Source organism: Rattus norvegicus, chromosome 1, assembly GCF_021556685.1.
Source record: "Rattus norvegicus strain SHRSP/BbbUtx chromosome 1, alternate assembly SHRSP_T2T, whole genome shotgun sequence".
NCBI lineage: Eukaryota > Metazoa > Chordata > Mammalia > Rodentia > Muridae > Rattus > Rattus norvegicus.
Window position 1 is genome coordinate 101529314 of NC_141534.1, and position 26529 is coordinate 101555842.

Consider the following 26529-nt stretch of genomic DNA (forward strand, 5'->3'; position numbering starts at 1 on the left):
ATCACCATCTCCTCAAAGTGACAGCCACCATGGGCAAGAAGGAATGGGAAGAGATCAAAGATCAAGGTGTGTATGTGTGTGTGTGTGTGTGTGTGTGAGAGAGAGAGAGAGAGAGAGAGAGAGAGAGAGAATGTGTATATGTGTGAGAGAGAGAATGTATGTGTGTGTGTGAGAGAGAGAATGTATATGTGTGTGAGAGAGAAAGAGAGAATGTGTGTGTGTGTGTGTGAGAGAGAGAGAATGTATATGTGTGTGAGAGAGAGAGAGAATGTGTGTTTGTGTGAGAGAGAGAGAATGTATATGTGTGTGTGAGAGAGAGAGAATGTGTGTGTGTGTGTGTGTGTGTGTGTGTGTGTGTGTGAGAGAGAGAGAGAGAGAGAGAGAGAGAGAGAGAGCGCATTTACAACCACAGTAACCTTATGTCCACAAGGTACTCTGTGGATATCTCCCTGAGCAAAGATACTGTGGATATGGATGTTTTCAAAGCCGGGGCTTTGAAATGCAAGGCCAGACGAGAGACCAAGGTCAAGTTTGAGGAGAGATACAAGATGAGCAAGAACAAGTGGTCCTTCCAGAAGCTTCAAGCTCCTGTCATTAAAAATATGAGAGAAAAGAAAAGAGACTTCAGAAAGTCAAGTGTCCTTTACGGAGAACTGAATGGCTGTAAGTGAGGATATGTTCCCTGCACAGAATTCCAGACTCTGAGATACAGCTCAGGGCCAGCTCAAGGCTCTCTCCGCTCAGTGGCTGTCAGCCCTTCTCAGTGCAGGCCCTTGGAGGGCCTGGGAACCGGGGCTGAAATTCAAGAGACCGGGAGAGGGATACCCACATATCATTTACCTGTTCTCAAGACCTGCCTACTATTGATCCTCAGAGGATAAGAATTTGTTCTTGAAAGTAAAGTTTTAATTTTACTTCCTGGTCACATGACACGCATCCCTCAAGGTGTACATCTCCCATCCAGAAAAAAAAATTCTCGTACCTGCTTATGGGCTGCCCCGTAGACCACATGTGCTTCAGTCCCCTGTCCATGAAACCACATTTGCATGGCGTTTATGAATAGACACTGCTAGTATTGTTTTACCCTCACGTTAGTGACTGTTGTCACTCCTTCTGTGCCAGACTCAAACTAACTCACAGGCACAGACAGGTATGAAGAGCTGAGAATTAGGATTAATGGGGTCTGCGACTTCAGGCTTTCTTATTGACCATATCTCCTGCATATGGCGTCCATGATTGTCTTTTATGTCCCAGGAAGCCCAAAGTTTAGCCCAGTGACTAGCTACAAAAATATATGCCTTGGTGCTGGGAAACCTGGCGAGCCAAAAAAAAAAAAACAAAAACAAAAACAAAAACAAAAACAAAAACAAAAACAAAAACAAAAAAAAAAACACTGCCAGTCCTACAGTATGAAAGCTGCCCAAACTAGGGGTGGTGTGTGTCTCCCTCAGGGGAAAGCCATGGCCTTCCTTCCTTGTCTGTCCATAGGAGGCAGGGTTGGAGGCACTCAGTCAGGTAGTCATTTTTGTCCATATCCCATCCCAAAGGAAATCAAGGGGGAATTGGCCAGCATGGTGGAAGTGACCAGCATGGTGGCGATGCTTCCTCTCCCACCTCAAGAAGCGCGGAGTAGGAAATGTTTCAGAATAAGTCAACGTACTTGTTCTCTCCACAGCCAGTCCTACCAACTCCATACCAGAGGTCCTCAGCAGCTATGCTAAACCTGCCCCTCAGATGCCATGAGCATCCACACTGCAGAATTCCTACCATCAATGTAGCAGCTGAATGCTGTTAGACTCCGAACTCCCCCATCTGTGTTTTGCCTCCCAAGAGGGAAAATAGTCTTCACAGACATTCCCTTATCTGGCAGGCAGATTCCAAACCTTACTGGCAACCACGGGCTTGTTTTCCCAACCCAGCAGCAAAGGAACCAAAAATTGTTCCCGCCTGCGACATGCCGTGGAGGGGCCTAGCCAGGAGCTCCGTCTGCAAGCTCTAGGCTGGAGCTCCTGAGCTGCCCGCCCCTCTCCTAGAGGGCACCTTGGGATCGGCAAAGTCACAGGCCTGCCAGGCCGCTGATGGCCCCCACCACTGCTTTCGTTAACTGCTCCTTTTTCTCAACATAGAATACACACACTCAGAAGCTGCGGGAAAACACTCAGCACGGTGTGAAATCAACACTTTTCCGACTCAAATAACGGGGTAGACTAGGGAAAACTTCCAACCTTCTCACTGTAGACATTTTTCTCCCGCAAGAATCACAACAAGGCCTCGATGCCACCAGCAGCCTGTCCCCAGCCTCCTGCAAATAGAGAAAGCCACAAACCTGGCCTTTCACAGGTTGTTATTTCCTTGCATACACCCCCACCCCCACCCCAAGTGCCCCCAGTCCTTCACATTCTTAATCCCGGAACCCTGAACCCAACCCAGGCAATTGCTAATAAGCCAATATGGGATGATAAGAGTGGAAGTCTAATTGATAGGAGCCTCTATCGACTGGCCTTGATGTCTATCTGGGGCTTCTCAACAGCCAAGATTTAAATGTTTCATTTTTATTTTTAACTTTCACTTTCTCCCATTGCAGCAGTGTCAGGCAGAGGTACGGTTTCACTATCAGAAAGAATCGCGGTGCAGAATAATTTATGACTTCGGCTTGGGCTTTCAGAAAAAGCCATTTCAAATCTTCACTTTGATTTGGTTGTATCAAAACTACTCAAAATAACAGCAGCACTTTTCTTGAAACCAGAAAAAAAAAAAAAAAAAAAAGCGAACGGCACCTCAGGATTCTGAGCTAGAGCTTCATCTCTATCCAGGAAGAAAACTCCAGAAAGGAATTAAGCAACCGAGTGGAAAACACAACGTGGGGGGTTCGGGGGGGGGGGGGGTTGGAGTGAAGCACGGTGAGAAAACAGAACGTTGTTCTTCTGGATCCTTTTGTTTTAAACGGCCGCCACCGCCCAGTCACAAAGAAATGCTGGTGCCCAGGAGCCAAAGCGGTGGTCTTACTGGGTGGGTGCAGGCACCTCCACTGGGAGCCAGGAGATGCTTATCTGGGGTGCGTAGTAGGTGGCCTGGATTGGAATTGTGTGAACTCAATAGGACAAACAGGGAGGAAGCAAGGAGTGTCCAGGCAGACAGCTCCTCTAGTAGAGTGAGACTTACCTTAACACCCTCACTGCATGCTTGACTCAAGGACTGTCAGTCTAGTAAGAATGTGTCCTCAGAAAAGATACTCTGGATGCTGAAAGACGGCCAGAGGGGTGGGCCCCAGCTCCCTGTCAGGACAAAAAGGAAACAGAGAAAGAAACCATGTAAAGCAAAATGTAACAAATTCAGAAAATCACAGCCATACTTGGAGGTCAAGGAAACTCAGCTGCAAAGGTTAAAGATGAAATCAAATCCAGAGTATGAGAATGGAAATCTATCCCCACGCAAGGCCACCGGTGATGTGCCGTAGACAAGAAGCTAAATACTGCCTTGCACTGGGATCCTTTATTTCCATCAGATCAATAAGAGCTTATATTTATCAGGATTCCAAACAGCTGCCACTTCTGACAGCCTCCACTTTATTTCCTCACTCCCTTGCGCTGTACCGGGGCAAAGAGGACCCAAGAAGCAGCTTTTAATGCTATTTACACCTGAAGACACAATTCCATTAAGAGGACCTGTTTTGTTAAAGAAACGGGGGTTGATATGATTATATTGGCAGGAACGGGAAGTGCCTTTGTTCTTCTCCCCAGGTCTTTCCCTCTGCAAGCCAGACCCTGTGAGGAGAAGGTCTGACGTGAAGTCTGTGCCCTGGCACTTCTAGCTCCCTGTTGTTGTTCAAACTTGCCATTTGTAGAGGGAGGAAGGACTCCGCTAAAATGGTTACCCCTCTAATCATCTGTACGGCAATATTTGCTATCAGGCATTCTAAATAGATTATCAGCAGTCCATCTGTGTCATTATTGATTTATAAGGCTTTAAGCAGCTTTAGAATGAAGCATTCCCACCGAGGGGCTCCTTGGATAAATCAGAGCCGCGCTCAAATATAGCAGCCATCATTCAAGATATTGTTCTTCAAATCATAACAAGAAGGAGAAAATGATAAATCGCTTGTAATATACTGATCCAAACTGATATGCAAATCTTGTTTTTAAAATATATTACTTGAGTAAAAAGAGGCATCATTAACATATGAATGCTATATGCAAATGATCGTGACAGAGCAGATGTTGGTGCATGTAATTGACCTATATGTGAATTGCATCAGAACCCTTAACTCTATTAATTCACTACCCAGTAACTAGATATTGTCCAAAAAGTACATTCTTTGAAACCATATACTGGAAGCAAAGCTGACAGGGTTCCAAGGATTCAGAAACAAGGTCACCGTCAGTAGTATTTTGCTGTCATCTGCATTCCCCCTTCTTACGGATGACATCATCATGTGGCCGTGTAAATCGATCACTTAATAGCATTTAGGAAATACTGCAGCGGGGGGGGGGGGGGGACAGGTTATAAAAAAAAATGCCCCAGTTTTATTCTTTTTCTTGGCAGAAATGTCATACCTCTTAAAACCGAGGGTTTGTGCATGAGTGCCCTGTGAAACTCACAGATGCCATTTTATTCCCCGTCTTTATTTTTCCACTTCTTCTCAGAATGACATTAAATTGTATTAAATAGCCTTTTGTCCACAGGGCACAGACCACCCCGCATATGATAATGCATTAATGCCCCCACGTTCCAACCACTGAGCTGAAACATTCTCAGACTTAGAGGATAAGTATGAAGCGCCATTGTGTGTATAGCCTGCTAACAACTGTGACACACACTAATAGAAACATACCTAATAAATTACTGCTTTCAGGTCTAGCAAGCTGACATTTCTCTGCAAGGGACAATTTTATATTTGTGGCACAGAACAAAATTGCTTCATATGAAGCCACTGTGGATTAGCATAAAAATTAACACTTAAATTTCAGCTTATTTTCCACCCTCTCCTCCTGCCACAACAATCAATTCCTCTTATAAATCTGATTAGATTTTATGATGCTTATTATTCCAAGCATGCCTCAACACAGCATTCACGGGCTTGAAGACTATTTGTTTAAATAGAAAAAAAAAGAAGCAGATAAATCTATAGGTATTTTTTATCGCCCCTTTCCCCACCAGTTTCTTTCTCATATTGTAACATCGGTAATTGATTGCACACATTAATTAACATGTAAGGTAGAAATTCTGCATTATGTGTGATTTATTTTCCTATCTGGTGAGTAGGTTTGTGTGTTGCCCTTGTGTTTCTAGGACATTGGGCTCGATTCTGGTCCAGACATGAATGTCAATGCTCACTCCCCCGAAAGTTATTAATGTCAGATATGAAATGAGATTTTTGATTTCACCTGCTTACTAATCCACAAAAGCTGTTTTGAGTGATGTAGGCTTAAATGCTCAAATTTGAAATGATATATTGCTATATCTGATAACATGCAAATATGTTCATTAGACATAATTTAGCAGGAGAGAATAGCAACACTTTCATAACAAGCCGAGGTCAAAAAATGGTTGTTAATTAAACAAGTCTTGAAAAATGGCATTGCCGGGGACAGTGTCCGGAGGGTACCAGGCTTGCCAGGGATATGCCACAGATAAGTACACAAGGCTCTGCTCCAACACAGATGGGGGTGGGGGTGGGGGTGGGGGTGGGGGTGGGGGTAGGGGTGGGACTTCTCACTGTCTCCCCTAACCTAAAGTAAAGCTCACACAAAGACCCTTGAGTTGATCAGGCATGATGCTACTTGGAGTTTAACGGTAACGTGCTGTACTCGCCCATCTGAAGATGCGATTTCACTTTCTGTCTTCGTGGCTTACAGTGATTTATATGGTTGACTCTTTCACAGACAAACCAGGAAAGAAATTAATATTACATCCGGCCATACTGCTGGTTGTCCCGAGTGTTTATGGCTGTGTATTTTAAACCAAGCAGCTAGAGTAACACGCAAAACCATGGCTGGGAGGTTGAAGCTAGGGATGGGGGCTGGGGAGGATAGAGCACTGTGCATGTGATTTCTCCCTTCTCCTCTGATCCTTCTCAAATATGTGCACCAGTCACTTGGGGAATGAGCAGGCAGTTTAGAGTTCTTCCTGCTTTCCAATCATATCTCAGCTAGGGAAAGAGGTGGGACTGGGGGTAGGGGTGGGAGTGGGGGCATTCCTTTGTGTGACTTGGTTGGCATGGCCTCCACGAGATGAGATTCGAGGTGGTTGAGGTTCTAACACAGAGGTAAAACGTGCCATCTACATTTGCCTTCTTGGATGCCTGAGTGTCTTCAGAGAAGAAGGCACCATGAAGGTCAACTACAATCTCAGGGGAGCAGCAGTGTTTTCCCACTGAGCACCCACAGCCTTTATATAGGGAGAAGACAGCACAGAGTGCTTAAGTACAAAAGCATCATCTACAACCAGCGTGTCCCTCAGGCTGCGTGTGAAAATCATTCACTGGTTTGTGTAAGATTTATCCAAAGAGTCCTGGATGTAGGTTCATGAGTGCAATGGAGTCACACATATCCAGGAAAGTTCATGTGAGGTGAACTATTGACTCTTAATTGTCCTCTATACGTTGGTTTTCTGAGTGCTTGGTCCCCAGCTGGTGGCACTATTTTGGAAGGCTTTGTGAGGAGCCCTAAGGAAGCAGGACCTAGATGATGGTCAGCCACTGTTGGCATGTAGAGGGGGAGGGGGTTCAAGGTGAAATGGCCTCTGGCTCCTGCCATGCTTCCTCTGCTGCTTGGTCAGCCATGATGTGAAGAGCCTTTGTACCTGCTGCCCCTGCCATGAACCGGTCTGCCCATCAAGCCTTCCTTGCATGATAGACTGAAACCCTTTGAAACCATGAGGCAAAAATAAATCTCTCCTCTTTTAAGTTATTTCTGCTTACTGTGCTCACCCAGGATGTGAAAGGAATGGATGCGGTGGCAACTCAGGCACTTGACACAGATCTCTCTCTAGTCCTCATCCGAGTCGTGAAGGATGAAGACCCTATTCCTGCTATCCCAAGTCTAAGACTAAAACCTCCGCATTCTCGGCCTGCCTGACACTCATTATTGCTCTCACTAGAAGTTTAATCTCACCTCTGAGTTGTGTTTTATGGTCCTTGAGCTTTCCAATCATATCTCAGCTAGGGAAAGAGGCGGGACTGGGGGTAGGGGTGGGAGTGGGGTCATTCCTTTGTGTGACTTGGTTGGCATGGCCTCCAGTAATGGAAATTTCAAAACAAGACAATTGGACAGAAGCTCTGCAATGGGGGAAGAGAAGACTCCCCAGTCCCCCTTGGCTATGGATGGGTCTTTTCCCCCCACTACGTGTCTTGCTGGGTCTCTTGCCCCTCTGTGTTGAGGACCCTCAAGTGACTATCCATGCATATTTCTTCCCACCCATTACAAGCCTAGACCTAACCTAGATTGCCTCCCAGGTAGGAAAAGACCGACTCAACCAGTTCTCAACTTCTAGAACAACCCAAAGATCACCTGAAGCCTTGTTGGAGAAACTAAGATAGGTAAGACTATTATTTTCACGGTGTTGAAAAACTGGACGAGGAGGCTTCAACAAATGAGTGAGCTTGGTTTTTATATCACAATAGATGAATTTAGCTTTCACTCGTCACAGGCCAAGAGCCATCACTCAGGTCCTGGCACTGTCTATCCACCCAGCATCTATGTAGTTTAAATATGACACAACTCCAGAGTACATAAGCCATTTCAACGTGGATTATTCATTAAGTGAATGAGTGAATGTACAAAAGAACAGCCCCTGCATTGTACATGTGGCTAACGAAGTAAGTAAATGAACATCTAAAGTCACATATGAATGAACGAATGAATGAGAGTGATAACTGAAGGAACTTAAAAGTAGTAAGTGCATGAATCGAGGAATAAAATGCGTATGCAAATTAAGAAATGACTGGTGGATGGATGGAGAAAGATCAGCAGACCAACAGATTCTTTTGCTACTGCTAGTTATGGTGCAGGGGATAGTACCCAAGAACTTGTGCGTGTTAAGCAAGTGCTCTATTGAGACCCTTATCGGTGGGTGCCTAATCAATAACTATATACAAGAATGCCTCTATCATGTCTACCCAAAGAATTGATGTGAGACACATTAGAAAACATGGCAAATATAGGCCCCTGCATGAGTTCCTGTCCAAGAGTTTAGTTTCACCCAACAGGAGTCTCTACAGACCCTGACAGAATCAGGAAGAAGACAAAAAAATAGCCCTACCCACCTAGGCCTCCAAGAGGGTGCTCCTAATGGTGTTCTTCCTGGCCCAGTATACTCCCAGAAAACCCTGCTAGACACTAGAGGGCCACCTTCCTGGATAGGAGGAGACACGGCATGGACTCACTGGTCCCAGCACGCAGCATACAGGTGCCAGCAGGAACACCAAGTCTCAAAACCACCTCTACATCTCCACCAGTAGAATAGAGAAAAGAGGGATGGGGTATCACCGGGGAGTAGAGATGATCAGTCAGCATGTAGTGGTTTCTGGCTCCAATCTCTAGCATCAATAAAGTAAATAAAGAGTATAGATAGCATATGCAAGAGTTACAGTTCCGCGTTGACACATAGCAACTGCTCAGCTACTGGCCAGCATTGCTGGCCCTTGCTCAGCAGTTGTGTTCCAGGGACTCTGGGTCCTCAATCCATGTTGAGCTTAGTCCCAGATGGGCACCCATCTCTCTGAAATCCTGTATGTTCCAGACTACCTGAAGCAAGGCACTGGGCCACAAGGATCTTCCATTTAAGGGTGTATTTCATTTCATCTACCAAAGCCCCGCCAACATGATCAAAGATTCTCATCTAACCTGGCCATACGGAGCCAACATTTGTGATTCTTTGCTCTATGGTAAAACCTGGTTTCCTATTTGTAGAAGCAAGAACTTGAGCTATGTCTATGGGGTTTCAACATCTTCTCAGAGCAGAGCACTTTCCAAAAGGAACTCATAAGGTCCACAAGGAACTGGGTAACTCTACAAGAGGAACCCTGATTCATCCACCTACCCCACCCTTGACCCGCTTCTCTTGCTTCCAGAGCCTCTCCTCGGAGTCCGTGAATTACTGTGGACACCAGTTTGGAAACTACTGGTGCTGGAGTCTTCATGATGCTTGGTGACTTCCACACTTTGTGACAGTGGTATTAGTTGCTTGGGGATGGGGGTCATGTATTGACAATCCGCTATAGCACTCTCACTGACCCCAACCAACATGGCGCCCAAGTTTGGAGAGTCTTGAATGGCACACTCTCTAGTCTTTACACAAGGACAGTCATTCAATCCCTATTCACCACTATTCGTTTCTCATTTCCAGTGCTGTCAGTGATTTGATGCTGGAAGCCTGTCTCACCTCCAGCAGGGACACTGAGGGAGACCCGAGACTTCTCGGACTTACTGTTTCAATCGGCAGATTATAAGTCTCTGCCCTCTACACATACTGGGAGGAAGAAACGCCCAACATCCTACCACAAGCCAGTCACGTAAAAGATGTCGTGAGCAGCCAGCTTCCAGGATGAAAACAAGAGCCCACGTGAAACTCCTCCCTGTAGACACGTTCCTTCAGTTCTATCTTGATCGAGAGAGTGTACACAGCCTGCATTTGTGTCATGTTAAAAAGAAGTAGAAGAAGGCTGAAGTCATATGTTCTAAAATTGAAGTGGACACATAAGTTCCCTTTAGGAAAGGCCTCCAAGGTGGGAAGGAAAGCATTATACAGAAACAGCACATGGAGAAAACCTGTGCGCGAAGGGACCTTTCGCGGAAACAGAGCTTACAAAGGGACAAGGAAGAGGAAAGAAGCTTCATTAAGAGACGTAGAATGGGAGGGATAGGGAGATACCCACCACAAGAAGCTTTTAGGCCAGAGGAGCCCCTTTGAGAGGGTCCTTCACTCCCGGACCAAATCACTAAACTGCTCCGGCCCTAATCTCAAGTCTCGGACCAATCCCGAGAACAAATAAACTTTTACAGGACGGCAGGAAATTTCACGTTCCATGATTTAGTTCGGCATAGCATACACGTGAGGGACTTGGGTACCATAATTCCAAGTCACAGCACAGACTTATTGTTAACTCTCTGTCCAAGATGGAGCTCAGCAAGGCGCGAGCAAATGCAAACTATGGCATCGGGCGTAAAGGGGCGGGGCTCTGCGTTCTCAAAGCTCATTTGCATACCACCTTCACACCGTGGGAGTTTCTCCTCAAGCCTCTACCAAGGACTAGTTAAGGTTTCCTCAAACTGACGGACAGATTCCCTCAAGTCAGTCCATCTCATTTTATGAGATGCCATTTAAAAGAAGCCATCGTGCTGTCCCCAACTACATAACTAAACAGACAACAAGACAACGAGGTCAGAGAGGACCACCCACGGTGATGCTGCACCGGGGAAACAGCGGGGCAGTATGGGAGAAATAACCAGAGAGGGCAGGATAAGCACCAACTTTGAGGTGAGCTGTCAAGCGTAAGTCCTCGTATAGTATACTGTGCTGTGGGCCTTGGATGCTCAATAGCCTCTCAGAGCCCATTTCCTCCTCTTTAAGATGGGGGTGATGGTCATAAGAATGATTTAAACTAACTGAGAGAATCAGTAATTAGTTCACTAAAAACAATAATGTGTCAAGCACACAATTAGTAGCCGCCATTGCTGTTGTTTTTCTCACACAGGAAGGTAACCCAGGAGATGCTCTAGAATGGCCTGTCTAGTCAATGTCTCACACTAATTGTAGACTAGTAGATTCTTATTTATATGAGCAGGGACAAGGCCATAGGGCAAGAACCAGGAGCTTTGGTCATTGCCAGGCTGGTCATAATTCACTATTTGAGACCGACAGTCCATTCCCTCCCCAAGCCTTGACTTTCCCAGCTTCTTGAAACCAGGATTGAATGCAGGAGTGTCTGGAGAGCTTCTAGCTCTGGGGATTTTGAATTCCCAAGACTCTCATTGGCCCAGCCTTGGTGAATAAATGCCTTCCTCGCTTATAATAAATGCCCTAACCGAACAAGTGACTCATTCAGCAATGGCCTCCAGTGTTCAGCTTGCAGGCTCAGTAAACAACACAGTGATGGACAGGCAAAGCCAACAAGCCATTCGCACCCAGGAGGGAAGAAAGGAACAGGCTCACGAAAACTCCAGTATGAGGTCTAGGATGAACCGTGACAATGTCCTTGTCACCTAATTGGAAGCACCCCATTAGAGTCCTGCTAGAGCCTCTAAAAAGCTTTGACTGCTTCCTCTAAAGCTCACCCCTAGACTTTGGCCTACTTCCTACTTACGGTCATCCCAACTCTCACCTTAATCTATTGCCTTAAAAATACTGTAGCGGTATCAGTATAATATATTGGGGTAGCCACCCTCTTTCTATTTCTCAACATCAAGCCAAGATTTCTATGACTGAGACTTCGGGGGCTGCAGAAGCTCGCATCTTCTCCTGAAGCAGCCTAATTTCTCCGAGGAGAGGTCACATATTAAACTGTAGTTTGCTAAAATACAATACCTGAGGCCAGCCATCTTTATAAAGCAAAAAGTTGTATTCAGCTCCTCGGTCTGAAGATTATGGAGACCAGCATTTTCTCAGATCTGGAGTGGGCCTCATGGCAAGCGGCAAGAACACACAAGAGTGAACAGTCCTCAAACTGATCAGCAGAGAGCAATTTATATGGCCAAGTTTCTCTCTTCGGTTTGATTTTATGAGATAGTGACCATTTTTATTTTTTACTTATTTTTTTTGTTACTATCATTGCCATTATTTTTATTTGCAGCGTGAGTGACTGAGACCAGGCCCTCATGCATGGTAGACAGGCATTCCACCACCAAGATATATCGTCACCCCCATAGGCTCACTCTTATCACTACTCCCTATTTGGGTAACCCAGAACTCCAAGAGGGCTTATCTCAATCTTCCAAGAATAGCTCCCTGAAGACTCTACCTCTTAAAGGTCCTATCTCCTTCATCATATGAAATACTACGTTCACACCACATGGCCCCAAGGGACACCCTCAACCATATTCAAATCACATCAGGGCTGTTTAGCAACTGGAAAGACGGTGAAAGACACGTGCTGCTCTTTCAGAGGACTCAGTCTTGTTCCTATCACTCAGGTCATGTGACTCACTACCACCTGTGACATCAGCTCCAGAGCATCCCATGTCCTTTTCTGACCTCCACAGTCACCTTCACTCACAGACCCATACCCATAGGCACTTGTACCCTCACACATTTTAAAAGGCTACTTACAAAGCCTGTCCACTCCTCTGCTACACACAAGATTGGAACTACCTCAAAAACCCCAGGGGCTTGTGCTGAAATCCACACATGCAAGTTCAGGTTTGAAGCTTGCTGCATCAGGGATCTTGGGTTCTTTGGAAGACTCCCGGTCAGCAGCCCAGCTGTGGATGGAGCCTTCCTGGGGTAGACACCTTCCTGCAGCCCTCCCCATACCTAAGTTAAGCCCTGGTGACCTGGAACAGTGGGGCAGGGATGGGAAGATCAATACACAGAGCTTGGCTATTGGTATGAAGGTCAGGTTCCCACCCCAGGGACCACGAGGTGTGGCTTCGGACAAATATACACACACGCCATCCCGACGTTTGTTTTGTAGTGTAAACACATAGTCTCTAAAATAGGCAATGTTGAGTCTCTGGCACAAACTAAGGGTATGAGAGTCACTGTTTACAGTCCCTACAACCCTCCAGCTTGCAAAAGCTGTCAGATAATGACCACAGGAAAAGCTTTTTCCTTAACAGTGGGTCCTTGTCTTACTCTCAGGCTAGTTGGAATGACATAACCATAGAAGGGCTTTAAGAGGCCGGAGTCTGTCCCCACAGGAGTGAGGGGGAAAGCAGTGAGACAAAGCATCAGTCCCTGGGGAACTCTGCATGGACAGGACAGTGCCTGGCCACCTAGGGAAGAGACCAATGCTGCTGTGACTACTGAGGTCTGTAGCCCTGTCGCCAATCCTGGGCTCGCAAATCTCAGAATTATTTATTCAAGTATTTACTGCTCCTTGGTATTTATTAACACAAACAGGATGGGAAAACAACAAAAATCAAGTTTTTTTTTCTTCTTCTTCTTCTTCTCATTTCTTTCCATTGTTCTGCGTGGAAACTTTATTACACATTTGTTCAAAATAAGCTGCCAATAAGGTTGGATAAAATTAAACTCGGGCTGGAGGCTTTTTTTTTTATTTTTCTTCAATCATTTTTCTCAGGTTGTTTTTATTTTCATAAGGATTTGAGACGTGGTGTTGGAGGTGGAGAATTTCACTGCCGAGGCAGTTACAACTCGAGGAGAGTTTATGAATTCTAATTTCGGTTCTTTAAAGATGACTTAGGTTGTTTGACGGCTTGCTTCCCACAGAAGAGGTCTGTGCAGCCGAGTGTCTTCAAAGCACAGGACGGAGAGCCAGAATCTTCCATACTGTAATGAGACTTAGAAATTTTCTATGATTTCTGATTTAGCAAAACTCCAGAGCAGCTCACGGTCTACAACCCCAGTGTCAACGTCTGTTTGAATATGTGATTTCGAGAAAGAGATGGGTTTTAAAGACAGAGTTGGTGAATAGGCTGAGATGATTCAATTTAAGACAGCAAAAAAAAAAAAAAAGAAAGAAAGAAATTAAAGAGAGAAAGCATCTTGTGGTGAAAATTATGTACTATAGTAATTTGATTACAGTTGAAAAGCAAACACTGTATGTCATCAGCAAACAATAGAAATTTTTGTGCAACCAAACATTTTTTTGGGGGGTGATCTAACTATGATTTATACATCTAAAGTGATAAATTTAATCCCATCGCCAGTAGATCAATTGCAGGTATTACAGATAAAACCAGAATAAATCATTATGTCGCTGTGTCAGGAACACAAAAGGCTGATTGGGGAGGAGAGTTTCTGACTTGAAGTTGAAATCTGGTTCCAGGCTTCAAGAGGACCATGTGCTATGGGGAAGTTCAGCGTATACACAAAGTCATCCGACCCAAATATGCTAATGATTTTTATTGGTCGAATCTTAAAAGTGAGGTTTATTTTTATGAGTATGCATTAATTAACCCAGCATGTCCTATCTTTCAGCCTATCTTGCCAGGGACTTTCATTTAAGATGTTTATTGTGAAATGTTTGCATTCTCCGCATTTGTGGCCCACACACAGATTATTTCATACTTTCCTTCGGAGCACTTTAGAAAGTTAAAAGGAGTTATTGTTTTTGATTAATGCCATTTTGGGGCAGTTTAAAGACCAAAAGAAAAAAAAAGTGGGGGAGGTCCAAATCCTAGCTCTGCCATAAGTTCTTCAACACTGAAAAAAAAAAAAAAAAGAAAAGAGGGATCTGTGTATATTGCACACTGCACAAAGGATCGGGGGCGGGGCCGGCCTGGACGTATCCTGAGGTGGTGTTCGAAATGCCTGTAGGACAGTGACCGGCCACCATGCATCAAACAGGAGAGAAGAGAGATGCTGCTCTCGGCAGAGGGCCTGGCACGGTGCCACGCAGATGGGCGTCCTAAGGCCCTGCCTGTCATCTTTTGATTAAGAAAAGGAAGTGATTTCACTAAAAAGCTATTCCCTCTTGTGTTGTTTTGTTTTAACTGAGTTTGTACTTTCCACTGAACTGGACATATTTATTGAGACTCATAAGTTCCTTCACGGTTACCAACATCACGACAATCTTAACAAACTATTTTTTTTTCCTCTTGGCCAATTATCTAAATATCATAACTATAAAATATCTTAAAACAGTCCCCGTACTGTAAACATCTTAGCTACAAAGCCTTGAGTGTAAACAGTACGATACATCAGGATGGTTTTAAGCGATGTTATAAAAACTGCTCTTAAAATCTAAACAAAAATGTAAAGCTCCCATCTGTTTTATGATTTTTCCACTGCCGAACGGCTGCTGTGTGCCAGTCCACTGAACCGTGGCTTGCTAAAGAGATGGCTGGGGTCACAGATTGCAAAAACAGAGAGCATGTCTTTAATGCTCGGTTTTTTTTTTCTTTCTTCTTCCCCTCAAGTCTCCCTGACATGGCTGGAAAGGAATTAAGAGCAACAGCAGTGGAAGAAAGGGGAGTCACACACACACAGCCTGTGGCAGGAGGAAGCCCTTCTCCTGAAGACTTGTCTGTGCTGAAAGATGTCATTTCTGCAATTACATCAGGTCCTTGGGTGACTTCATAACCTGCAACCTCCATCCGCTCTGACTTCCTTGGGGATTTTTCTTTTTTGGCCCTTTCTGTACAAGTTAAAAATAGACAGCAAATTGCACACTAAGGAAAGGCATTCAGAGCTTGTTTCTCTATACATGTGCAGGTAGGGGGATGAAGATCGTTTTAGAACCTGCCAGCTCCCCTCTGCTCCGAGCCCTGGTCCGAGGGGAGGGCAAGTAAAAAGTCTATGCAAAGATACAAGAAGAAACCAGCCTCGCGTGGTAACTGGCCACTGTGGATAGGCTCCAGGGAGGAGGACGCTAGACGCAGAGGGGACTCCATGGGCGTCCTCAGACCTAAGTGCTCACCCTACCCCTCAGATGTCTATGCTTGCTCTTGATCTACCTTGGGGGTGTCCCGTAGGACTGGCTCCACGGGAGAGGTGTGATAGGTCTGAGATTCAGAAAGGGAAGTGGAAAGGAGAGAACCACAGGGGACAGCGAATCTCATGAAGTCCTACCACAAAGGATGCTGCCTCCCTGAAAAGTAAACACGACAGAGAGCGTGGGCAGAGGCCAGGATTCTTGGGGCTGTCCTAGTGACTGGTTTAGGCAGTGGCTTGTAGAATGCCTCCTTTGACCAGTAGCACCTGTTAGCTTCCCCCAAGCCTACTTCCTAAGAATAACAGCCAGCACAGCCCTTGAGTTTGAGACTCTTGAGCGGACTCTGGCGTGCACTCAAGTAGTGGGGCCAACGTGACCTTTGACTCCCTAGAAGCAGCTTCAAGTAAGGAAGGCTTCAGGACAGTCCTGGGGCCAGCCTGGGGCCAGCCTGGGGCCAGCCTCGACCACTTCCCGGGACAGATTCTGTTGGAGCTGGAATAGAGCAGAGTTTGTGGCAGGACTGTCAGGAGTCAGCCTGCGTCTTCTAGGGCAACAAATTCCTATGACGCTTCCCCACACAGCGCTTCCCAGATCAGCCCCCACAAGATGCCCCTGGCTCAGAACCCTGAGCATGTATCTGTGAGGAGAGGAAACGGCCAGATAAAAGAGGAACCACTGTTTTTGGAATTGCGTCAACCTGTCCACAGTGGCTTCGCTTTTTCTGTGTCCAACCCCTTCTCCACATTCTAGGGTTGCAGTACTACACCCCTTCTATCCCCTTGTTGCATGGCAGAGCCTTAAAAGGCCACCCCTATACTCATGAGGACAGTTCCCAGATTTCTAGGGAGGTCACCTACTTGGGATCTCTGACCTAGGGCGAGCAAATCCCCAAACATCCTGCAGACTGAGACCTCACTGCTGTCCAACTCCTCTCAAGGGCACACACTGCCCATGTGAAGTTTGGCCCTCAGTCCTCCTGAGACAATGAGCAAGGCACCCTCAAGAGAGAGGGGGCACGGCTGTTTTCCTGCAAGTCACTCTTGGATTCTCCATTTACTCAAGGCTCCCATGCCCCATCCCAAATTCCTACGGGAACAGCATCCTGGTGTCCAGGGTAGTAGCATTTGGCCTGGGTTCCCCCAGGCAGGCTGGCATGATTCTGCCACATTCCAAATTTAAATCTGGAATGGTCTCCTCCCTTCTCATTGCACAAGAACATGGGGGAAGGCATCTGCCTGGAAATAGCTGTCACTCAAAGGAGGAGCAGCGCAGTGGCTCTCCTGTAAGTGCATCATCCAGGATGACTTAGCTACAAAGATTCACATCCCAAGAGGAAGTGGGGATACTGTGGGAAACAGCAGCCAGCTCGTCACCCTTTAGGTGTTGCGCATGCCAAGGGTGAACAGAACAACCCTGCAGAGAGGCCCTCGTATCTTGATTAAGTCATCAGGGAAACTGAGGCACAAGGAAACGTGGAGGTGACCAACGTCATGAAACCCCTAGGATAATAACTCAGAAATCCTAGTGGGAACCAGCAGGAACCAGTTTGCACAGAAGACGGTGTCAATTACAGTCCGGCTCTCTGTGGACCAGTGGGCCCAGTTCAGAGTCTTCACGCCAGCTTAAGAAGTGCTATAGGCACTGCCTCCAACAGAGACGAGGACACCAAAGCAAAGGAAGGTCAAGTCACTCGCCCAAGGTTAAACAGTCAAGCGACGAGAGCCCGAGGATTCAATCCCGGACCATTCGGCTCCACTCAGAGCCACTGTGCCACATGGTCTATCAACATCATCATCACCATCATCATCACCATCACCATCATCCGTGGCAAAGCACAGTTAATTCTTCCTAAGCTCCTGCCGGGAGCCCGGCCCACTGATGAGTTCTTTAAATGTCATGCATGATTATTTCAATTATTATTCACATTATCCCCCACCATGTGGATACTAAGAAACTGGGGCACAGAGAGGCTGTGTGAGTCACAGAAGACCAGACGGCACCAACCGTCCAGTCTGAATCATGTGTGCCTGGGATTCCAGCACTTGGGAGGCTGAGGCAGGAGGAACACAGGTGGCAAGCACGTCTGCGCTACATAGGAGGGCTTGGAAGAAGGGTGGGGTGGGGGACTCAGCAGAGAGCAAAGCCAACTTGGTTTACCAGCCATGTCTCTGCCTCCTGCAAGGGCAGTAAGCTTCATCTGGGGCTTACCCCGGAGTGCTAGCCATCTCTCTGGCTCATGTCAGCAATGGGATGGGCAGGGACAGAAACCAAGCTTGTGTGCTGTGTCCAGCAAAGCTCTGGGTGCTGTGGCCACCAGCCCATGTGCACTTCCCCTTCACTGAGGCTAAGCTCCATGATGACAAGGGTTTATCCTAAGGCTAGCAATGGAAGAAGGAAGGCCAGGAACAGCCTAGCTTGCTGATGGGCAGGCAGAAATCCACAGTCCCCATGGATGCGGGCAGTGTTGGAACTGTACTGACCATATTTAGGTGGGGGTGGAGTGGAAACAACAGGATTGGGCTCAGCAACCAGATGCCCTGGGCCAGCAGGGAGTGTGCAGTGCCAGCGCCACGCTCTCTGGGCATGGTGGCCGCCATGCTATAAGAAGAGAAAAGAAGATACAGTGGAGGGACAAAGGAGGATAGATACCATCATGCATCCCAAGGTCCTCAAAATGGGTTTCCAAGATCAAGGCCCAGAAGAGATAACCGGTGCCACCAGAGACCTACAAACCCACTAGCTACCTTTCCCTGCCTATGAAAACTTGGGCACAGACGAAATGAAAAATGCCAGCGGGTCGGGCTGCACTTTCCTCGAGCTAATCGCTAATGAAGTTTGGGGTGAGCTATTTTGAAAGCAGCCCACACAGCATAACCACACGCCATCATCAGATGCTGTCCTCAAATGCAATTTCATTCATAATTAAATATGAAAAAGCCACCACCTTAAAAATAACATCGGGGGGTCACAACGAAAGTCTCCAGCTCAGGCCATACATGCGTGCCTCTGATGCCCTCTCTGACATGGTCTCTAAATCTTTCCTTTCTACACTCAACTGCAGCTCCAGACACACCTTCTACAGCCTTGCCCACAGAAAGGTGCCTTCTAGGCATGCCAGAACACCTGACTGGGGATAGCCTCAGCCACAGTCTTTTTACTGAGATTGAAGAAAAGGAGTGTTTTAGACACCGGACACCATTCTTTTATTTCCTGACACAATTGCTCCAGGTCTGTGGTGACAGATGCGCACAGCTAATATTTGTCAGGGTCAGAATTAAAAGCCAGCTCCCTGGAGAGCTTCGTTCCACCTAACCCAAGTTCTCCACACTCTGACTTTCTCCCCATACCTTTTCCTCACTTCCCACCCACCCCAGCTCCACATATTGCGTGGAAAAAAATCGTAAGAGCTACTGAGACTACTGTAATTTCACCGTGAACAGCACTGTTCTGATCAAGACACAGGGCGAAGGTCCCCAGGGCTCTCTCACAGTCCTTACCTTTTCAAAGGTGTCTATTAAAGGGGAATGGGCTTGAATGCATAGACCCAGCATCTAGATGAGAAGAGACATGAGCAGAGGTAAACATGACCTCAACTACAGGTGAGGAAACCTCATCCTTAGCCACATCTTTAGAGGTGTCCTGCTCTGACATTACCCCATGGTCCACCATGACATTGGCCTTGAATGTCTCACTCCACTGTTTTAATACCTGTGAAGTTAGTACATACTTCCTATCCAAGAATTTGATAAGAACTCCAAAGCGAAGGTGGGTTTCAGGGGTTGTTGGGTTCATTAACTCACAATTAACTTTCTAGGTGTCCAGCTAATAAGTTTCTATAAACATTTTCTCTACCCATTCCCAAAATTTGCACAGCTTTGCATCCAATTTGGAAGCCATCATTGATATATTTAAATCATCAGAACAATGTCTCTTTCTGCATAAAGCAAAAGAAATGTTCTGGAACCCCAAGCACTCACTTCCCATTGGCTGGGCTGCCTCTTTGCCTGGTACCTACCATGCTCATGCTCATCAAAGTTGTGGGTGTGTCGCCGTCCTGTGTCCATCAATAACCAGCAAATTAACAGCTTGCTTGTGTAGACACTTCTATTTTCAACCTGAAGGGTGATTTGGGGGTTTCTTTTAAATTTAACTATCCTCATTAAGGATTCATAGCATACCCAAAGAGTGATTTTTTTAAAAAAAATCATCTCTGCAGAAAAGGAATATCAGCAAAAAATAATCACTATTCCAGGCTCAACAATGAGTCCCTAATGAGGACAGCAGTCATCAGTTAAACAAACATATCATTAGGTTGAGAATAGATGTGTCAACACAGACACGGTCCACTAATTTGTGGGGTGGTTTTGTCTGGGGTTGGTCTCAGTGGGGTCCAGAAGGTGGGTGGGCATTCTTAGGGCAGAGTTCTAGGTTTTTGTATCAGGTAAGGCATAAGCGATGGGTGAGGTTGGACCACATGGAAGGTTCTTGTAGGCTATCTACCACTGGCAAAGAAGTAGATAAGGAAAGGGTCACTGTCCAGGGAGTGAGGCAGATCTGCAGTGGTGAATTGGGTTTTACCACCGGCATGGAGTCAGGAGAAGCCCTAGACAGAGAGAGTGATGGGAGGGTCATGAAGAAGTATGTCTTCCTTAAAGGACCTATCGTTACACCGATGCCAGGGACTAAGTACTACCTTGTGTCCAGCATTGATGTCTTCCCAATTGTCCCCAATGGTAAGCATGCTTCCTGCTGATTCCCAGAGTTTACCTTCTGCTACTGTCCGCCCCATCCATCAAGAGCTTCTACCTGGCCTAGAGCCCTCCATCCTTGAACATGACTTAGATTCCCCAGAGGATCACACAGGAGAACCATTAGAATTTTCAAATTTCTCACTGAGGGGTGGGGGGAACTACAGTCTTCCACATACAAATTGGGGCTATAGTTGGAGAAGCCCCCCCCGGAATGCTCAGTCTCCATTTTCCACTTGGTTGCATTAGGAGTTACCTAGCAGAAAATACCTCTCAGTGGGCCTGTAGGACTCACCCAGAAAGTGGGCGGCGCCATCCCGTAGGCTGGGGTCCCAAACTGAGCAAAAACAAAGAGAGTGAGCTGAACACCAGCGTTCATCTCCGCTCCCTGACTGCAAGAGGCAGAGTGGCCCGCCATTTAACATCCTCATGGACTCATGGATCATGGGAGCACGTTCGTTTTCAATGTATTTATAAAGATTTCATAGGTGTGAGGCACTGTACCTGGGGTATAACCCGGACCAATGAATATTTATTTAAGGGAAGGGGAAAGGATGGTAAATGGATAAATAATTAAGATAATTAGAGGTTAGGCTAAGGCATTATGAATGGATATTATAGTAAGTGGAGCTAAAGGATAGGAAAGGATTAGGTAAACTTTACAGAGGGAGGAGATGAGGCATCCAAAGGGCTGAAGAAGGGACAGTCCCGTAAGTATGGGCAGCCAAGGGTCCTACCACTCCACATAAGGTTAGTCACTCTCATACTACAGAGGCGTCCATCTCTAAGGCGCTAAGGACTGTGGCTTCCTGTATCACAGAGCAGGATAGAACAGACAGGGCCAGAGGATTTGGGGACTGATGTTAGGGAAAGATAAGGAACGCTCCAGAAAGCATCTCTTTTCTCATGGAGACAAGACCACCCACAGCAGGTAGAGGGGGGGAAAAGACAAGAACAGCACTGACCACTCTTAACTACAAGCATGAGAGGGCCATGGCTGACCCGCGGGCATACGAGTGCCCATAGGCGGTACCCACTGTGGTCGAAGATTCTCAGCTTTGTGAGATTCTTTGGCTCAGCTGTATATGCTTTTCTCCCATAAAGCGAAGCGCGAGGAGTTGGCACAGGGTAGGTGGATAACTGAGTCCCCTGAAGTGCGCAGGATGAGGGAAGGAGATGCCTTGCCGGGGAGCTGAGGGGAGATGTGAGCAAGCAGTTAAGAAGGTGGATTGTGAAGCACACAGCAATGGGGGCAGGAGGGCAGCAGAAGGATTGAAGGTGAGGGCTGCAAAGATTGGGCAGTGCAGTCACCACAAAAAGTGGCTAACAGAACACAGAGCACTGAGTGACACAGCCAGATGTTGGAAGCCAATTGCAGGGGACGGTCACTGCCAAGCCATAGTGAGACTATGGGCTGAGTGGGTAAAATCAAGTGAGTAAAAGAAACTTTGGCGGCAGTGAGAAGGTTAGAAGGCACGATCCATTATGCTAGATGCAGAGCCTCCATGCTCTCGGCCAGAAGCTCAAAGAGGAAGTGTTTCACCGGAAGCGTTAATACCAACGTTATCATCAATCCACTCTGCAAGGCATTCTGGTTGGAAACGGGCAGTGTTATGTTGGGACCTCAGGAACTAGCGCTTGCTTAAGAACTGGTAAGCCAGACACGGAAGCTCACGCCTGGCATCCCAGCACTTGAGAGGTTGAGGCAGGAGGATTGTCAGCAGCTTGAGGCCGGCTTGGACTACATACTAAATTTCCAGCCTGCCCAACTGCAGAGTTAGACCTTGTTTCCATTGTTGGTGGTACCAACAGTGGCAAAACCCAGTATTTTATCACAAGGATAAACATGACCTTGATTTCTTGGTGTCAGTGACCTTGAACATGTGGTTTCCCCCAGTGCATTGCTCTTAAACTGTAAATCCTAAAAGCAGTTGCAGAAAAAGCAATGTGGTCGTGTGGTGAAAATCCAGAGAGACCTCTGCCTCTCCTGGCTCAAGCAAGGGGTTTGTGGGCCCGCAAGCCACACTCTCTGTAGAAGCCAGGCCCTGGGGCAGAAAGCTAAGCCCTGTGTCAACACTGGGAAGTCACCATGCCATGTGCTATCTCCCCTTTCAGATCCCAAGAGCGCAAGCCTGCAGTGGCTGTGTACTAGGAGCAGCTCAGGGAAGCAGGTCCCTAGTGCTGTTTCCCAGACAAGAGCTCAGAGAGCGAGGAGCCTTGGAAGTCTGGGAAAAGCCAGAGGGGCCATCCGACATCCCTAAAGCCCATGGAGGCAGAGGAAGGTTTCAGAGGTGGTCCTTCAGCTCCCCACTCTGCAGTCTCATCTTCCTGCATCGCCTTGATCCACACTCAACCCAGGGAACGGCAGCAGGCTGCCCTCACAGTGAAGGCGGGTGCAAATCTCAGCTTCCCACTACCACCCTGCGTTCAAAAACAGCTAGGGTAGAGAGGTGATTTCTACTCTAGTCATACTTTCTTTGTCCAAGCTGCTTACACAGTTAAATTTATTTTAACGTAACTCCCCGTGCCACAAACCTGGGCAGGATCAGACTTAGTACAATTAATATTTAACATGTGGGCACCCAGAAACTCCTGGCATTCTGACGAATAAAGCATAAAACCCATAACTCAATATTTATCTGACTCAGAAAAAAATCAGATGTGGTACTTTTGGTGACGGGACCCATCATAGTAACAGAAGTAGGGGGATTTCTTTATTGAGTGCCTACTGTATACCTGCCACAGTGGGTTTTTTTTTATTTTTTTTAAAGTGTAGCATCTCATTGAGATCATGGCATAATAAAACGTCACCCAAAACATACGCTTTTGCACAATTTAGTCTTATTCTACTCAATCAATATTTTCACAACTTGGGTAGTTCAGTTCCGTAATAGCCAAATCAATTTCAATATTTTTTTTCCTCCTCAGAAATTTGGTGGGGAAAGCATCTTCCCCATGTGCAGACCTGAGAACTTAAGTCATGCACCTGGAGCAAAAAATAGTCTGCTATGGTCAAAAATCACCATTGGATATATATAGATATAGATAGATATATAGATATAGATATAGATATAGATATAGATATAGATATAGATATAGATAGATATAGATATAGATATAGAGATAGAGATAGATATAGAGATAGATATAGAGATAGATATAGAGATAGATATAGAGATAGATATAGAGATAGATATAGAGATAGATATAGATATAGATATAGATATATATCCCTGAGAATGTTTGGCAGTTCAGAGCAGTGTACCTGCATTGAAGCAAAGAGACTCAGCTGCAGCAGTCCCTGTGGTCCCAGAGATGGTCCAGTCAGAGGGGCCCTGGCTTAGAATCCTAGCACTGGTGGAGAAAGCAGGGCCAAGGGAGCAGGAGAGGCAGGAAGACTTAGGACTCCAGGCCAGCCTTGGCTACTCAGTGAGACCTTTCCTCCAAAACAAACAAACACAAGGTAGCTGTAGCAAGTACTTGTAAGGGCTATAAATTAGCGGTTCCTTTAAAGGCGACTTAATTGCCACTTAGAAGGGCCTTTTACTGTGTGAGCCATCTACTTCACAAAACAGAACTCCATTAAGGTTTCTCAGAATGTCTAGCTCTATAAGCAGGCACTTTGTCGAGCAGGTTTGAAAGAGATTCCTTCCCACCTTCCATTCCCCCAGTCCTCCAAAATTCCAGATAAGCCTATTTTTTACTCAGAGGGCAAAGTTGGCCTCGGCTTATGTGTTTCCCTGCACAAAGGATAAGTTTTCAGCAAGCAGGACCACATTCCTACCAAGCAAAAATATTCTCCCATAAGCTGATTGTCCCAGACCTGCCGAGCCTTTCTCAATGAGGCTCTGTTCTGCTGCCTTGCAGATGTGTGGCCTGTGTTCTCAGATGTGACTTGGAACAGGTGTTTGTCTTTTGAGAGGTAGGAGAGGGGCCCTGAGCCAGACCTTGCAACCACTGGGGTGCCTCATCTAAAGCTACTAGCTTTCTCTACGATGAAAAAGCAAATTCTCCGAGACCTACTTCAATATCCTGCCCTCTGCAATCCTCTTCTCACTGTCAGAAATAGTTGAAATTTCTACTGTCACAAGAGAGGAAGGGGGTGGGGGTCAAGAAGAGTGACATTAAAGAAGCCAGCATTTGGAAGTACCTTTTGATGGTCCCTAATTTATAAAGGTCACCGCTAGAAGTGACCTTTATAAAAGTACACCCATTGACTGCTGATGCTGGCTCCATGAACAATGGAGGAGGGGTATACAAAAGGAAACTCCCTTCACAGCCATGAATATGCAATCATATTTTCCTAGAGAAAGGCATGCTTGTTTCTCTTGCATGGTTGAAGCCCACCATTCTGTCCCTCTGATGGTGTGGAATCACTACACCGGAGCGTTATTTCAGAAGCACACATGGAAGGCACTTGCCTTACAAGATGATCCCAATGGAACTTGGGTTAAGGCTATGTGGATAGCAAAATAACAGCACAACTTATTGAATAAGTCATCATCAAGAGCCAGTTTTCCCTTTAGTCACCACAGAGAGCGTCCATTGAGTGCAGATGAAGGATATATGAAGATCCTAATTCATACCTGCCCAGGAGTTCTTTTTCACCTGGCACGCAGGGGTTTTCCTTTGATGGGAACAGGAACCAGCACAAGAGTGAGAGATGTCCTTAGGTAGCCATAGCCAGCCAAGAGCATTCCCAAAGTCTCAGACTGCTCCTTTATTGAGGCTGGGGAGCTATCCCTATTGACCTCTCCAGGCTCTATGGTCACTGCAGCCCAGCAATTCCTCTCCACACCCACAGGGGAGCTATGCAGAACTGAGCACTAAGAGCGCCTCATTGCTCAATGCTAAGCTAGTGTGTGAGCAGCAATCATCACGCTAATTGCGCATGAAAGTCTTTCACTCCACACCAGGCACTGTGCGTCACTTTACCATACCCCCTCCCAAAGTAGATTTCCTCCCTTATTGGAGAGAAAACAGGCACAAGAAAACCTGTCTACCTGAGACTGGTGGTATAGACCAGTAAGGGGTATGGCCTAATGGTAGAGCATTTACCTGGAATCCTCCAGTGAAGAACTGGGGGTGTGATAAAATGGTAGTGTGTTTGCCTAATATGCCTAAGGTTCTAGGGTTTATCCCTTCCTCCTCCTCCTCCTCCAGTACCACACACACACACACACACACACACACACACAACACACACATACACACCACACACACCACAAACACACACATACACACACACACAACACACATACAACACACACATACACAACACACACAACACAAACACACACATACACACACAACACACACAATACACACATACACACCACACACACACATACACACATACACACACACAACACACACATACACACCACACACACATCACACACACACATATACACACACATACACACACACACACACACACACACACACACACACACACACACACACACACACAGAACATAATAATCATGATCCAAGGATCCTGGGCCAGTCTAACTTACTCATAATACTGGCCACTGGTGTCTGAGTAGATTTTTGGACATGTGCCCTTTACAATGGGGAAGGTTATGGTATAATCCAAAAAAATGGCTCCCCTGACCTTAAGAGTCATTAGGATTGCTAATTCCTAATTCATCAGAGGACAAATACGTTGCCCTCAGGATAAAATCCCACAGCTCAAGTCAAAAGTAACAGAGGACGGTGTCAAGTCCGAGACGCTTGGGCGTGATCTGAGGGTGACCAAGACACACGTGGCCACTTAAGAGAGTTTAGATACAAACGCAGTTCACAAAAGCACCCTCCTAAAGGGAGGTTGTGTGGCTGTGCCCTTCAGGCTTTTCTAGAAGTTCCAAACAAAGCCTGCTGAGGGGGACCAGGGGAACAATTACAGCATGCAAATGTCATGTGATTTTTGTCACTGATCTTTTAACATGCATAGCTGGGTTCATGTGTCTCCAATTCAAAATCTAAAATTGAATTCTTATGTGGAGATAATTATAAGCAAAAATCAAATGCAGGCTTGAAAAACACTCTACTTCAGTCATAAAATAACCGCTCGCCAAGAAGAGCTCAGATCCCAGAGGAAGTAGGCATGGGCAGCTTCCACTGGCTGGAGCAGGGGTCAGAGGTGAAGGGGACTGCAGGCCTCCGTCTTGGGCAATTTGGTGTGAATCCTGATGCCTCTGACTTGAGTTTTATACCCAAAGTCCG

General features: G+C 46.3%; 1 protein-coding gene across 11 annotated transcripts in view; it reads right to left on the reverse strand.

Annotated features, from left to right (window-relative positions):
- Zfp536 (zinc finger protein 536) overlaps window positions 1–26529 on the reverse strand; it is a 461365-nt gene that overhangs the window by 333745 nt on the left and 101091 nt on the right. For 10 of the 11 annotated variants that reach the window (XM_087654015.1, NM_001427135.1, XM_087654025.1 and 7 more), the window contains 1 exon segment: window positions 3163–3275. The gene's annotated coding sequence lies outside the window, so the exon portion shown is untranslated. 11 annotated transcript variants of the gene reach the window in all.